This window comes from Strigops habroptila, chromosome 3 (assembly GCF_004027225.2).
Source record: "Strigops habroptila isolate Jane chromosome 3, bStrHab1.2.pri, whole genome shotgun sequence".
Taxonomy (NCBI): domain Eukaryota; kingdom Metazoa; phylum Chordata; class Aves; order Psittaciformes; family Psittacidae; genus Strigops; species Strigops habroptila.
In genome coordinates this window covers 81,768,123-81,785,516 of record NC_044279.2, presented here as the reverse complement: position 1 = coordinate 81,785,516, position 17,394 = coordinate 81,768,123, and the positions used below count along the sequence as shown (strand labels likewise).

At 40.1% G+C, this 17,394-nt stretch overlaps 1 long non-coding RNA gene across 1 annotated transcript in view; it reads right to left on the bottom strand.

Moving 5' to 3' along the window:
- Positions 1 to 7,623: 7,623 nt before the first annotated feature.
- LOC115605850 overlaps positions 7,624 to 17,394 on the bottom strand; it is a 55,563-nt gene continuing 45,792 nt past the window's right edge. Inside the window, exon 3 of the long non-coding RNA XR_003990746.1 lies at positions 7,624 to 7,741. This is a non-coding gene — a long non-coding RNA (uncharacterized LOC115605850). The remainder of the gene's footprint in view (positions 7,742 to 17,394) is intronic.

The window sequence follows — 17,394 nt, the reverse complement described above, 5'->3', positions numbered from 1 at the left end:
TTTTGTAAAACCATTTATTTAGCAATATAGTCAAAACCTGAAGGCTAGGATATATTTCCCATTTTTTCTCCCTCACTGTCCTTGGGAATTAGATAAAAGTAGGACACATTACTGACAGGAATTCATGCTCTTGCTCAACACGACACTTTTCGAGGCTACACCTAACTGACAGCTCCTCAAAACAGCTTTGCTATTCACTTTTCATGGTACATCACTGTGGGAGACTATTTGGCTGCTGCTGATGTCTTAGTGACTTCTTAAATTTCTTACCTGGAAAATATTGGTTTTCTGTCACCAAAATAACCTGTTCACATGACAATCTGGCTAAAAGAGCTCCCTCAGCTGCTTTGGTTGGGACAGAAACAGTAAGCACAGTTATTTCTGATTGATCTATCCACAAAAGGGGATGATATAAGGAGTCTTGAAAGAGTAAAGGAAATATCTAAAAAGGAAGCTGAGAGAGGTTTTTTACTTTCATCTTCAATTTTGGTAGCTTTTCTTCACCTCACCTCTCCCCACTGCAACTCTTGGAACAGTTGAATCCCTTTGTATTTCCATAGGTTTCACTGGTCTGACAGAAGGAATGAGTTTTGCCTTTTCATCTCTATGTAAATGTTTATGTCTAAATAGATATACTGGCCCAAATTCTGGGCTGTATTCCAGTATTTTCACTCTGTTGAAGCAGGATGGATGTCCCCAGTGGATAATTAATTTCTTCATCAGTGTGGAAGCCCAGATGACACAAGCTTAGTGGAATGGTGTCATGGTTTAAGCCCAGCCAGTAACTCAGAACCATGCAGCCGCTCGCTCACTCCTCTCCTTCCCTGCCTTCGGGAGGAGGATGGGGAGGAGAATTGAAAGAACGTAAATCCCATGGGTTGAGATAAGAACTGTCCAATAACTAAAGTATAATATAAAACTACTACTAATAATAATGATGATGACAAGGGAAATAACAAGGGGAGAGAATAAAAAACTAAAAGGGGAAAGGAAAAATAAAAACCAATACACACAAGTGATGCACAGTACAATTGCTCACCACATACCAACTGATACCCAGCCCAACCCGAGCAGTGATCTGGGCCTTCTGGGCGACTCCCCCAGTTTATATACTGGGCATGACGTGCTGTGGTATGGAATACCCCTCTGGCTAGTTTGGGTTAGGCGTCCTAGCTCTGCTCCCTCCTGGTTTCTTGTGCCCCTCCTCACTGGCAGAGCATGAGAGCCTGAAAAGTCCTTTATCGGGCTAAGTGCTACTGAGCAACAACTAAACCATAGGTGTGTTATCGTATTGTTTTCAGACTGAAACCAAAACACAGCACTGCACCAGCTCCTAGGAAGGAGGGAAAAATAACTGTTACAGCTGAAACCAGGGCAAATGGTTGTAGACTTCCCTCAGGTTCCTCTGGGGATGGTGAGAGGAGGTGGCAAAAGAAGGACAAGAACTCAAAAGAGAGGAAGAAAAGAGGCTTGGATGAGGGCATGATGAGTTCTGGTTGATTCCATAGAGTTAGTTGTCCCTGAGAACACTGCAATAATCACTCTCCCAGAGAGTAAGTCCTCCAAAAACTGCCTTGCAGATGTTTGCAAAGATGGATAACATAGACAAAGTATTTGACTGATACCCATTAAAAAGTAGTATTGACTAAACAGATTGGAAAATTGAAGGGGTTTTATCTGTTTCGATCTTTGGAAACCCCTTCCTCTTTTTTGACACCTATATTCTTTTTCATATAAAGTCTTATCAAGCACTGGGACAGGCTGCTCAGGAAAGTGGTTGAGTCACCATCCCTGGATATATTTAAAAGACTTGTAGATGTGGTTCTTAGTGACATGGTTTAGTGGTGGACTTAGCAGTGCTGGGTTAACGGTTGGACTTGATGACCTTAAGAGGCTTTTCCAGCCTAAATGATTCCATAATTCTATGAAAACAAAAGTTCAAGATCTAGCATTTAGCATTCCCCTTTAGAGAAGTGGGCTCTTCATTAGGCAGCTTCTACTACATAACCTACTAGCACGAGGAAGTGTTGTTTTTCTTGTAATACAAATTTTTCTTGCAAATTCTTAAGTCAGTATTTTTTACTTGCTTTTGTATAGCTATTTTCTGCAAAGAGCTTTCATCCAAAACTGGAATTGACAAGACAGAAATATGTGAAGAAGGACAGAGCAGAAAATCTATCTAAAATGCATCTGAATGGTTAAGAATATCACTGGTTCCTGGAAGCAGGCTGCTACAAAACTGTAATCTATACAACAGGCTTATTCCACTTCCTATCCTCCCCTCCCTCCCAGCAAATATGCTACTCAGAAGAGATCATGAATGAGGCCTTCAGCCACAACCATTTCTCATAATGGGCAAAGACCTGGGAATTCGCAGCAAAAGAAAAGGCTGTCCAAGGTGTCCCTAGCCATTGTAGGAAAACGTTACATACTGAAAGTGACGTGTTTCAAGAGCCCTTTAAATATATGGTAGTTCCAGTAAGACTGAAAAGAGGCTTTGTTGGGGAACGCTTAAAAAACCCACCAACTCCCCTGCTTCAGCACAGCAATACAGAGTGCCCAACCACCAGCTGTGGCACTTGGTCTGAGCACCAGAGCATCCCACTGATTACAGAAATGTGGAGCAATAGACCATTATATGCTAAGAACTAAAAGAACTCCTTTCTAACCTGTATATGTTTTAGCAGGAAGTCTGGCAGGAATCTGTGGCCTCGGAGGATAACTGTCAGACTTGCAGACACTATTCACAACAGCCTCTGAATTGTTTATATATTAAGAATGCTTTAAGACAAATAATGTTTCATATTGTCTCTTTATCATGTTTTATAGCTTTTCCTTTTGTTTGTGTCTAGAGCTGCCTTGAATGCAGGGAGGTAATTAAATCATGCAATTTAACCTCCACAAAGAAAGCGTTGACCTGGGTTGATTTTGAAGGAAGGGGAAGAGGGAGGTTATGTTCCATCCAGAGGCTCTAGGCCAGAAAGATTTGACATGGAGAAATGCCCAGATTTCTTACAGCATGTATTCACTAAACCATACTAACTCATTGTATACTGGAATACCACAGAATTTATCATATGCCTTGAGATTATGGTCTCAGATTTTGAAGCCCTGTGACCCCCATATTCAACTGCCCTGGTCTGTAGAACAGGGAGTCACTGTTCCCATGCCTGCACAGGTTGGATGACCTGCTTTTGGATGCCAGGGGGACAATTATATTCTGACACATAGGTACTCCAGCTCCAGCTATGCTCTTCCCTGTTAAATACTACGCACATCAAAAAAAAAGGGGTCTTGCTGACAGTTTTCAGTATCTCTCACCTCCTTAATCATGGACTCTTACTGGCATTTAAAAATTAACTCTTTGGAGTGGTGAACAAACCAGTCACTGAAATACCTGTCCCCCACAGACATCTTTGTAAGCCAGTATGACTGCAAGCTCATCACATGCTTAGGGAGATACCCTTTATTAGGATTTTTCTCTGCCAGTGCTCCACTCATTTTGGAGAGGCCAAAAGACAATTCATATTCCTACAGAAAGGTTGAGTTTGTTTGTAAATCAGTTGGAATACCAATCTGACTCTTTATCTGATATGCAATCATTTTCAGAGAAGACACATCTATTTTCCATCACATGGAAATTTTAATGCAATCTAGCAAGATCCTGATGATCTAATTTTTTAGACGCCTTTCATATGGTTGTATCAGAAACACAAACTAGGCTCACAAACTTTGAGTCATTCCAAAGGTCTCTCATAAGGTTGCTCCACATAAAACAAACATTGACCACATTAAAGAAACAGTTCCATCATGCATTTGACTGAATGACAAAGATGCAGAAGTGCCATATCATTGGTTGCAGGCAAAGCAGTTGGCTTTTCCTACCATACCTATGTATTAGAATTTCACCAAGCCTGTCATATATCTTTTATATTTCTGATATGTTTCCTGCACTTCTGATATAGGATCTTTTGTCATTAAGCCATCAATGTACAGATTCTGTATGGCTCCTTGCAAAATACTTGGAAAGCAGAATAGGAGAAAAATCATATGTTAGATAATGGACACACCATTAACCAGCTATCCCGCAATCGTATGTCAGATGCTCATATAACAAGCAGGCACCAGGCAAAGCATATGTTATGCATAGATCAATACAAAATTAATTCTTAATTTCAAAACTCAGGTAACGTTGACACCACACCAGAGAAGGTTTGTGATAGCTTTTGTACCTAGCGGTCAGCATTCACAGTCCTTGATGCATTCCAGAATCTTTTGCTCTAAAAAATCCCTTAGGAGAACTTTTCCTACTCTGTAAAATCAGTCCTTTTCATGATCTCCAGAATACTGTTATCTCTTTTACCAAGTCATTTTGAGAATGAATTATGATCTGTGAAGTATTTGCATTGCGTGAATTTATGATACATAATAGCAATTTCATTACTAATCTAACATTGTGCATTTAGCTATTAATCAAACTAAATAATGCAATCCAACAGATCAGTAAAAGCAAATTTATGAAGTCTGGTGCTATATCAAGAGCAATTTTTATCCACTGGAGTATTTTATAAATAGGATAAAATCTACATTTTATTTTATATATATTATATATAAAATCCTATTTTATAAATAGGATAAAATCTAAAAAGAGGAATGCTAGTGTCTTAATTTAAGACCAAATAAATACACTTATGTCTCTGCTGTAACTATATACGGCCCCTTTATCTATCTATAGTGATTCTCCACAACAGCCCACATTCAGGTGAGTCATTTAATAGTATCTTTCTACTTTATGGAAACCAAAAATTCTTTCTGGTATTAAGAATGAGAACATCAAACATTTTATCCTAAATTTAAATTCAAATTGCATGCACCACCTCAAAAATGTAATACCTCTCTTGGGAAGGGAGAAGCCTGCCTGTTTCAGGGAAAGCTTTCTTTTTCAGTCAAGTCTCTTCTTCCTTAAATATGGATTCTGTCAGAATCAAGTCAAAGCTTTTCTTCAATATTCTCTGGCTTTGTTTCACAAATATTTGCCTCCTTGGCATCGTCTCTAGCTTTTAATATATATTTCATCAAACATATTGGAAGTAAATAACTAAATGATATGCACATTGGTTATTCTGTGTTGTAGTGATGGATTAATCAATAAGGGGCAGGAAGACCATTCATCTCAGCATTTCCAAACAATGTTTGACAGCTGATTTCATAGTATTAAGACAAACTGCCATAAAAAAGTCCAGAGATACAGAAGAGAGAGCTCAATGCTCACAATGTTGAAGTTGTAAGACAGCAGTATAACTTTTACCAAGAAAGGAAACTGTATGATGTAATGGGAAAGAAGAAGAAGAAACAAGAGAACATAACATAGATGTTCTGTCCTCATCTATTCTGTAAAGCGTTTTAGAGTTTTATTTTAACCACCATTAAATGCTTCTGCTCAGAGCTGGTAAGGAAAGAGGCAGCAGTACAGCTGGTAGCCTGCAATGGACACACAGATACCTCTTCTGGGGAAAAGGCTAGCACCTTCACAAAGTGTGCACGGGTTGAGGACCTGTTGTGACAGGTAGCCAAAGTACAAGAGACGGTGGATAGACTGCAATTAGAGGAGCTGAGACTGAGATAGATACATGGTTTCACAACCATGTACTCACAGTATATACCTTCAAGGCTGAGGCACCTTGGACCCTAGTGACCCAGAAAAGCAGGGCTCTAACTCAATATCCGCCCGCCAACATCCAGATCAATAACAGATACGATTCTTTGAAGGCTTTATATTGCCATGAGCAAGGCCCACAAGGAGAACCTGCACCAGCAGTGTGGCATGGTGGTTGCCATAAAATGAAACATTGAGTAATTGTAGTGGATGACTCTCTATAGAAGGGCACCAAGTCACTCATATGCCAGCTTGATAGCGAATTACAAGAGGTATGCTGCCTACCAGGGGCCACGATCTGTCATGTTGCTGAGATGGTTCCCCAGCTTGTCAAGAGCACAGACTACTACTTACTGTTACTTTTTCATGTGGGTGCAAATGAAACACCAAACTGTAAATTATGTAGGATCAAGTAAGACTGTAGAGGGTCACCCTGCAGCCAACAGGTAAAACTTCTGATAACCCTATGGCCACCAGGTCAACCTCCTGTTCACCCTGTGGCCATGAGGTCAACCTACTGGGCCACTGCAGTCACCAGCTCAACCTCTTGGGTCGGAGGATGGAGAAGACCCTAAGGACCATGGAGACACATGGGTGGAGGACACCCATGGGGCTTGACTCACCTCTGCCTCCTCTAGTGCCACTTGGAGCTCCAGCTTCTCGGTGTCCAACTGCTGTCGAACCTTCTCCAGCTCATGGATGCTCTTGCGGCTGGAGTCCAGTTGCTCCGTCAGGTCCAACATCTCCTCTGAAGTGGGTGGAGAACCCATCACACCATGTGAACCATGGTGGAGAAGCACCAGGTGGGTGTTCACCTTGGAGGTTCTTGTTCTCCTTCTTGAAGGTCTCCAGGTGCTCCAGGGCCTCCTCGTAGGCGTTCCTCAGCTTGAAGAGCTCGGTATTGAGGGCTCATGCCTCTTTCTGTGAAGCCTCCAGCTCGGCCTGCGCCTCCTTCACCTTCTGCTTCCACTCGGTCAGCATGGGCACAAGGTTTTGCACATAGTCCTTGTTTCTGGAACTGAGGATTTACATCAAAATCTTTGGGATTTTTTAAACTAATTTTTGAGGCCTTGATAAGTTTGGTAAGGAAAAACACCTAGAACTGTAGAAATCAGAAAGCATTTAAATTAACATACAAAATTATTATTGCTACTTTACTTACCCAATGTAATGATATGGGGACTCTATGAAATTCTATGTAAGTGTTTAGGGAAGGATAAAGTGCATAATAACCAGTTTCAGCTTTACATCTGCAAGAGGACATGGGGAAGGGAGAAAGAAAGGAGTCAAGGATACTCTCTGTATTTCTGCACAGAGATACGCACACAGAGTAGAATGTCAAAAAATAACTGGAACCTCAAAGAAAACAGTTAGGTGAAAAGAATCAAATAAAAAATATCATTTGGAAAAGCCGCTCATGTTTTTAAGAGGTTTTGTGTGCCTGTTTCCCTTCTGTGATTCCCCAGACAGATCACATCTCTCATCACACACTGCAGTCAGGGACCCTCAGGATGAATTTATATTAAGCACCACATATTTCTAAGTAAGTATGTTAAAGCTGTACAATAGTTACACAATTTCTGTCCTGCTAATAACAAAACTGTATGAAGCAATAGTTGGGGAGGATGCATAATGTTAGGGAAACCGAGAAACAGTTACTTAAACGCAACTGTTTATGATACAGATAGACATGGTAGATTATCATGCCCACACTCCTCTTTCTGTAATATCCCTTCTTCAGGGCTTCCTATTGCCCTGCTCTCAAACCCCCTTTGTTTCTGTTTCACTATTGCATAGATTCTATTTCATTTCCATAAGGTACTACCCTGTCATTTCTGCTTAGTTGCACTAACTCCCAGACAATATGATTCCACTATACCACGAGGTTTTCAATAAGAAAATGATGTATCATTTCTATATATTCAGGTAACCAACAGAATGATTTAGAACTATAAACATACCTAATTTCAAACTTGACAAAATCTGAAGGAATGTAGACCAGGACCTTGTACAGACAAGACTGTCAGGAAGATGCAGTACTGGGTAATATTTGGGCCTCTCTTAAACAGAAGTTTTCAGGAAAGTCTAGGGAAAAGAGAGGAAGGAAATAATTATCAGGACATTTTTAAAGTACTTGTTGAAAGATCCAGCAGTTTGGAGAAGAATGGGAAAGGAATGTCCATGGTAAACCCACCAGTTCAGTGAGTTCTTAAGCTACACTGCGACAACAGTTACAGAGAAGTCTGGGAATTAGAAATATCAGCAAATTTAACTAGGTTTCACTAAGCAGAGTTTCAGGAATGGGCAACTCTCAGGATTTGAGGGATGAGAGAGAACTCCAGGAGGTTCCTTCAAGAACAAGAGCCTCTAAATAGGCTATGAGGGCAGAGAAACAATTTGGTCGGTGTTCCCATCCGGACTAGCACAACTAGTCGGTGGTCTGTGCTAAGCCAGCCTCTTTTTCCACTAGCACTCTCTTTTTCAACAGCAGGTTTAAAAATTGTGAAAACTTAATATTTTGTTAAGCCATTTAATAAAAATCCTAATTTATTAAACAGAGGCCCTTTTTAAGTGTCAAAACTTGCCTTAAAGAAAAATAAGAACCAGCACTGGTGGGAGCCATGGGAGCCTTCCACTTGCTTAAGTGAATAAAATAAAAAAACTGTAGTTCCAAAAATTAAAAAGAGGTTTTATTTTTATTAAGAGTGATTAATGCTCAGATAATAATTCAAAGGCTTGAAAAGAAACTGTTCATTATGTTGGCTACTGGAAAAGACATTTTTTATATCTGACCCTCAGAACTGTTAAGCAGCTGGGAAATCAACTACTTTTAAATATTTTATTTCAAATAGAGTGGAATTTTCTTTACAAGAACAAAGCTTTTACTTCTAAAACTAACAAATGGCGTTGTTGTTTGAGGGCAAAATATAAATACAAATATACAGGTGTTATTTGAACATTCTTCCATAAGAAAAGCTCAAAACCCCCATTAATATTGATAAGGTAATGGCTGAGCATGAAAGCCAAGTTGGGAAGCATCCCAGGAAATATTAAGTTTCCTCTGAAGCAGAGGAAGATCACTGGTTTTTCAGACCTAAGCCATAAATTCATGTTCTTGCCAGGTTGAACAGAAATATTTAATTGAAATGCTGTGTACTTTTAGGATGCGACACCAGCATCTCTGGAAAGCATGTATTAACATAGAAATCGCAGTTCAAACCCCTTGTATTAGAATGAATGTGCCCCTGCCGTCAGGGAGCTATGCAGCAAGTTTGTGTATTTTTATTCAGCAAGTTTTCTTTCTACAATCTTGTTTTACGTACATATGTAATTTTAGAGGGACACAAGAAAATCAGGCATATGCTATGAGTAATATCAAGTCTCAGGAAATAGTCAATCTGTGATTAATATGCAACTTGAAGCATAAGTTCATAGTAGTAGAACAAACAAAAAGCGAGGAAAAAAAACCCCTTACAGATTCTTAAAGATAAATAATTCTCAAATATTGTTATAAGTCTGAGGTATCATTTTCCTATTGATATTCAATTTCCAGCTGAGAATTCCAAACGCAGATGAATAACCAGGAAGTAAAATATCTTGTAAAATAAAGCAGGGTCACTTATATCAGTTACCATCAAGCCATCATAAAACAAGTATAACTGTACTGTTAACACTGTAGAAACTCAATTTTTTTTTTGCAAATATACATGATAAAGAGGACATGAAGCAGAGTAAATTGAGTTAGAATGTTACCCTGGACACAAGCTATCTTGGTTTCAGTACCTGTATTGTAGCTGATGGCAGCTGCTCAGAAAACATGGGTTTTCTTCAATCACTTCACTTCAAAAGAGGCTCAAACTTCAAGTTTGAAAGTGCTGCACTACAGGCAAACTTAACCGGGACACAGAGAGGGACGAGGCTGCACTTCCACTAACTTCAGCAACACCAGTTGAGGGTGTCTCTCCTCTCCTGCCCACAGCTGAGCATCTCTGCCCCTCACCAGAACCTTCTCTGAAGGCATGTGATGACCTCTGCAGCTCTCCTATGGAGACCATCAGTGGTCCTATTGAGAACAGCTACTACAAAGGGATGAAGGGCATAAATGTATCCAACTAGACGGTTTTAAAGCCCTGGCAGCTTAACCATATACCTAGGAAGAGAACATTATTGGTTAAATTTAGATCCAACTTAGAAAACAATAATGGGGCTCTAAAAGAAATATCAAGGGTTAAGATCCTGGTTCTGGTTTGCTCTCATAAGATGAGAACTCTTTTAAAAGCAATTTCTTCACTAACGTCAGAACCAGACAAGCACTGGTTTCAGAAAACCTCCACTGTTTTTGTAGTACAGGCTTCCATTTAGTAAGACATACATGTTTTTTAATTAAATTTCCCATGAAAAACAGTGGTTTAAATTGAGGGAAACTGTGCCTCACAAAAACTCAGTAATATCGTTGAAACCAAAAGCTTGTTTGAGAAGACACGAGTTTTCATGAAAATCCTAAACACATTCATTTCTCTATTTCTGAAGATAAACAAATCAGCCATAAACCCTTCATTAATTCCTCCTCAGGCTTACCCATTTGGATTTTATTGTGTGAAGGATCATGATAGTGCTCTGTGGGTGATTTCTACAGCTTTGTACTTGGTGGCGCTGGGGCAGCCCCAGAGAGGAGCAGAGCTGGCATGCTCATCTATGTTTAGACTGCAGTGCAGGGTGTTCTGCAGCATTCCCCATGTCCCTGGTCTCCTGTGCCTCCCCCAACCACCCAGAGAGGAGTCCAGGGCTCAGTGTCCCTCCCTCCTATCCTGGGAAGCTGTAGAGAAAGTGAGGGGAAGGTGACGCATTTCCCTATCTCATTCTAATCTGCACCTGGAAGTTGACCTGATCGAGCCTGAAACTGTGAAGCTCTCAGAGGCCTTATAGTTGCAACCAAAGCTCAGGAAAAGCCAAACAGAAGAGGAGCAGAGGGAACCACCACATTTTATATCACAAACAGGCTGTGCACTTCGGTAAATATCCTGACATGAGCCCCTGGACAAACCCAGGCACCAAATCTCTAAGCAGAGGCTTTGGAATTCCAGCTGTCCACAGCTGTACAGAGCAAATGAGTCCAGTGAGGTGTCTGTCAGGAAAAAATAACTACGTCTACCTCCAGCTGAAAACAATTGCTATGTTTAACTCCTCACACTTCCTTGATACTGCTCCCAAGTACCTTGCACATCTACACCATAGCCCAACATTTACCTGCTTCTCATTTGCAGCAGCAGAACCTCGCTCATTCACATATGAACAGCAGTCATATTTACTTTACTCCTTTTCAGTAAATAAATGTAAATGTCTTTTTTCTTGTTAGTACATTCCAAATGCATTATATGCCATGTCTTAGATCAGTGATGTTGCTATCAGTGATAAACAATCAATTTCCAAGTTTGCTGCAGCAAAACCAGTACCTTATATTAGCACAGTACCACTGCAGTGCGATGAAACTACTCTGCTCAGCTTGTCGGCTCTCAACTCTGTACCTACTGTCTTTTATTTCTTATGGAAATATATCACACAGAAACACAATAAGTCTGAAGATCTACAGAGTAGCAAGATACTTGTGAAACGGGATGACTCCACAGGATCATTTCCCCTGTGCACTTCATTATCTATGTTAGAAAATGCACTGCTTAAACCTATATAAGCAGAACAATGTTTTCTTTCTGTTGAATATAGATGATTTTATCTTATGCAGATGTATGAATTGATCTGTGTTTTTTTCTGCCTCTGTACAGTTCCATAAGGCAGAGTTTCCCTGCAACAGCAATATGGCATAACAAACAATTCTTCATCCCCATTAAAACGCTGCTAAGCCAGGGCTATATTTCTTTGCCAAAAACAGCTTTTTGGTAGCATGTAGAATTGTCAACTACCTCTCTCCAAGGTTCAGGAAACATAAACCTGGAATTAAGTAAGTTCATTCACACTTCCACAAGCATTTAAAGCCATCATAAATCGGACCTGCCACAGGAAAAGGCCACTTTGTCCCCACTTGCACTGCTCCATCCCTCATGCCAGCACAAGCCTTTGGGCTGAAGCATCCTTAACTGTATTAATCACATATTTATCTATGATCCAGGTTAAGCATGCACAGCTTTTGCTGGGTTAGGTTTAACCCACATCAAAATTATGCCAGATGAAAGTTTACATGAAACTACTATGGTAAAATGCAAGTCATCAGTTGACATAAAATCCAGATGTCCTTTGGTCTCTCAGCCATCACCATTGAAAAAGCAGGGCAGATATCCTGGCAAGAGAATGAAAAGGTCCTGCAGGGCTACCTACCTTCTGAAGCTATCACACCTACTATAGCTCCATGCTAATTAGGCTACTATTCTTCTAAACACAGACATTTTTTTTCCCTCACTTTTGGAGATAATCAGTTTTTAATGTGTACCTCTGTTGTATAAGGCAAGTATCTGTAAAGGGCCCAACAGACAAGCACTAAGTGCTGTATACTGTTGGAGCTTTTTATTCAAAATGAGTGGAAGATTGATTGTTTTCCAAGTTGCTTTCTTTTATTTATGTTGACTCCTCTAAGTTATTGTATTAACTTCAAATCCACATTTGGAAGTGAGAGGTGGGGAAATCAGGGCTTACCTCAGCAGAAAAATGTGTATTGTTTCATTAGTCTCAAGTCCAAGAAACCAACATACAACAGCAAGGCCGAAACTGCCAACTCAGGTTCCAGAATAATGAATGGTAAATCATCAGATATGGGAATGGTGAGGGTGGAAAGAGAAAATAATGGAATTGTTTACTCCCTTACAGCTTTAATTGAATAACCAAAAATAAAGGGGGAAAAAAATCTAGTTATATCAAGAAAAGAAAAAAATCTTGGCTTATGTCTGCAACAGCCGTAGGTTTTGGACAGAAGCAATGTTATAATGTATAATTATATAACTTACTTGAACAGTTGCTTTCCATATGGGAAGTAACAGATTTGCCTGGCTGTACTTTGGCAAAGCCCGAATCTATCATTATTCAGGGTATAACAATTTTGCTGAAATTTGGAAGTCTTACAAAGGTATCTACCCATTTCACTGATGGTCCTTGACACTGCTTCTCTTCCTGAGAATAATACATGGCTTCAACCCCTTCTACAAGAGGTTCTGAGCCATATTCATCTCTCAGGATTGTCAGTATAATTGTGTTCTGACTGCAGATGACTAAGATTGCATTCCTTTCTTCCTGTGATGAAAGGACGAAGCTTCAGGAAGCACTGAAAAGATGCCTTCGAAAGTCTCATTTAAACATTTTGATCTTGTATAATCCTCTAAATATACAGCTTTAGTTCAACTGCTCTGTCGCCTTCATCCCAGGTTATCCTGTGTCTTCCGTATCAGTAACTGAAGAAGTGAAAAACAACAAAATCTTCAGTAGCCTCAAAGCAGCAGCCAGTATTTGGTGCTTATTTAAGTACCTTAGGTATAACCACGAGGTTGATTACACTTCTTAATATTTTGAAGGATACCATACCTTCATTATTTGTGAACCTGAACTAGCAGTGGTTGGGGCTACTTTTTGCCAAGAGTCTGCATGCAATAGCTACAATACTAATTGATCTCATCAGATTCCCTGCTGCCACACTAATGTCAAGAACTGGGAGATTTTCAAAATAACACACAGAAAAGTAACAGGCCCAGATGTTTGGCATGTATATACAGGATATAAGTTGTTGAGTGTGAGACTGAACAGAGAAGCCACAAAAACTGTCGCAGTTTCAGAAGATTGATGCCAAAGTGACCTAGTTACCAGGATATCTGAGTCCTCAAGTGGGAGTCAAATACATATCAATTGGGATTTCTCTCACAGCCAACATTTCAAGTATTGTACGGGACATTGCTCCTCCAAGAATACTTTACAGGTTTATTTCACCTAGTGCTGGAGAAAAACCAAAGGTGTCCAGCTCCAAAAAAGACGATGCAGTGTGAATCAAGAGAGCACCAAGAAGTGGTTCCACAAATGCCACTGTAGCCTCTTAGGGAATGCTGCAGCCACATAGCCCGTAACATTTTCAGTATCCCAAAGGGAAATTACCTCAGATTTCCTGTGTTCTCGTTTGTCTGACACATGTTTTTATTACGTTTTATATCTTTAAGTATTCTGTATTCCATGAAATCACTCCAAAAAGCAATTTGCCACATTATATTACTTTCTGCTATCTTTATGTGTCCTCCAAATTTTGAGAACTAAAACTACTGTGGTTTGGAGAATCCATGGAAGGCATCTGGCACAATTAGTGGAGCTCAAGAAGAGACTGCATTTGTTGCCAGATGGTCTTCTGTAATTTGCACGAAACAGTTGCTGGATAAAGGACAGGAACACAACCAGGACAGGGAAAAGAACTGAGGCATGTGAGTGAGAAGCTTGACTCCTCACAGGCAGGCAAATGAACTGAACCAGTCTCCATACATCCTGGCCAAGTGCTTCAGCCACAACCTAGAAATGGCCCAAATGTCAACCCCAAAGAGAGCAGTCCTGAATGAACGTCGTAAGTGGGTGGAGAAACTTCCTTGCAGCTCAGATTGAACCATATGGTGGTCCATATTTAGCATTCACCCTGTCTTTATCTTTTCCCCATGCTAGTTCTAGGCAGCTCTGCGCTTAGCACAGTAGCTGTTTTGGATCCTAGTGTCTTGCCCAGTGCTTTGAATGCCAGTTTAGATACCAGCTATTAGGTCGTCTCTGATCCAAGTCTTACCATGGCTCCTGGCTGCCAGTAAATAGTGGGGAGGAGACCAAATTTGAGGAGGAGGCATGGTTTTTCCCAAATGGTAGAAACACTGAATCACCCTGTGAAATAACAACCTTCCCCACACTGTGTATGTATCAGCCATGACAATAAAAAGCAGCAGCTCAGGACACAGGCTCTTCTATGAGGAAGGAACAGAAAGTAGGGAAACGGACCACAATTCATGCCTTAAGGAGCACCACTAAAGCAACTAAATAGCTGAACATATTGTCTTACTGAGGCACAAAATACTTCCTCTACAGGGGTCCCACCATACAATCATTTTCTGAAGTGCTGAATTTTGCTGACTTTACATTCCAGTAAGGGATCTGGAGTAGCTTACAAATATTGCCATATTTATGCAGAGGGAATAACTTCAAACTGCCAGCCCTCCACAGACCATGAAAACACTCCTTTCCCCAACCCCACAGTTCCTACTCAGAGTTTTGTGAACTTAAGGCACTGACAATATATTTTAACCAGTTCTTCAACAAATGCTCTCCTAACTTTCTGCCACTGTCAAAAACTGCAATTCTCTGTGCTTTCAAAATAATTTAAAGAAAACTTCCTGTAATTTGGCTGTACCCATTTGATATATATGAAGACAGAGGTGTGCATACTGCTAGTTTCAGGAGTTTTGAGAGAAAATAAACCAAGGTGTTGAAATATGCAACACCATACTCTGGCCAAGGACGGGTTAACAAAGTGCTCTGGGTTCTGCCCCCCTGTGCTAGTAATAGAAATCAGGCTTGTAGGGAAGGATTTCTTGGTGACTGGCCAGGAAGAGAGCCTATAATCTGCAAAAGATGGGATCTGGGGCTGAGTCAGAAACTGCCTGAGAGTCTTCTGCCTGTCACAGCCTCACTAAGAGAAGCTAAGCCTGCATGCAACAACTGGGGATTTGTTACCGAGACCGTCTTTGTTTGTCAAGTAGGCAATACTCTGCTTAAAGGGAGGGACAGCCAAATAAAGTGTGTCATACACTTCAGCTATGCGACCTTTGGCTGTGGGATTGTGGTGATCTTATTACAATCACTTCTTAAGTTACAGTGGTCAAAGGCACATGGAATGGGGACATTTCTTTATCATTTAGTCAACTCCAAACAATCAGCTGCCTTCACTTAAATGACAGAGCAGTCATTTCCACTGGAACTGCGAAACAGTGGAAGAAAAAAAGTCAAAAGTTTTATTATTGGGGAATATGGTAAGGTTTAACTCACAGAAGGAAAGCACTATTAGCTGAACCTCTTCAGAAGGGTCCATACCAGGTCTAAAGAACAGGTGAAAGAATCTGGCTGAGAGAAATTGAGAAAGGCTATAAAAGGTCCATTATTACAGTAACTTTTCCATTAGAAGAAGCTAATTGTGATCAGTGTTCAGCACATCACTAGCTCAAACAAAAATCATCCCTATTGAAACTTACAAGAGTGAAGCACAAGGATGACCATTTCTGATCTCTCAGTTAATACACTACTTTTATAAAAATGATAAGATGGCCAAATATCTATGAAGGCAAATCCTAAACACCATTCTCTGTCAACTCTTTCAACTGGCTGCTTTTTGAGTGAAGTAATCATGAGACCTTACTGGCAGATGTCTTTAAACAAAACAAAACAAAACAAACCCAACTGTTGTTTATGTGTATTTTACTTGGTATAATTATCAGACTTCTAATTTCAAGAAAAATATCAGATATACTGGAAAAGTATTTTGCTTTCAAAAACTAACTGTCAGAAAAGATGCATGGTGCATCTTCTCATTTTAACATTTTACAAATGCATTCCAAAACCAGTGATATCATCTTTGTGCGTAGTTAATACCAAGATTGTGCTAAGACTATTTATAAGCAAGAAAAGAGATACCGATTTGTGATTTCTTCCACAAGAAATAAATTAGTATTTTTCCTCTTAAGGTTTATTATAATTTTTACAGTCTTTCCCAATAAGTTGAATAAAGAGCAATCAAAGAGCCAGAGTGCCCTCTCGTGGTCCTGCATCATCAGTAGGACTTCAGTTAAGAAAATTCTTTTTTACCAAAAGGAGAAAAAAAAAAGGCTGGGGTTGTCTCTACACAGAAATCTTATGGCTATTAAGAGAACATTGCTAAATGTTCTCTTAACAAAGATATTTTTTAGAGACAGACAATTAAGTATGTAGATCCAGACTGACAGACATCACCCATGTAAAATGAAGTCCCAAAAATAAAGCTTTTGCTTTATCTCTACCAATTCCAGACATCAAAATACCCTGAAAGGCAAACCACAGCTTAGCGTATCTTCTTAGAGTCTAACTTGGTTTGATAACCTAAACACCACATTGGCACAAGACAGAAGGGAAGAGAGGAAATTAACCCTCTACATTGAACAAAAGTAACCATGTGCGTAAGGAAAGTGAAGAGAGACTTCCAAAATTAATTCTGCTGTAACCAAGACAGGGAATAACTCCTTCCAGGAGCTACTGCTCTCAGAGTTTAACAAACGTACTCATCTGCTAGGGGCCAAACATCAGGCTGTGTTGTGCAGAGACTTTCATTCACTGTTAATGATTTTGGGCCCTCATCACTGTTGTCTCCGATGCACTGCAGCTGATAGAGACTGGGCTGAGTTAACTTTCAGGGGATTTTCACCCTCTATTGCAAGGAGAAGGAAAGGATTAGTCCTTCAATTTGTCCATCCCTCATCTGTTCCTTGGTTCCTCATGAGCTGACTCCAGTTTTCACCCAGGGATGGCAGCTTCCCCTACAGCAGTGAATGGACAATTCAAAACTAAAAATGAGAGACTATTCCACAGCCCAGTTCAGATGAAGAACATCCTGCAAGCAATCAAAAGCAGATGGATATTTCAATGCTTTGCTCTAATAAGTTGCCAGTCCAGTCATGACTGGACTAACGTCTGCTGTGTAACTGATGCCATTGTGGGTAGAATGGTAAAATACTCTGATAAAGGATATAAACCAAGCT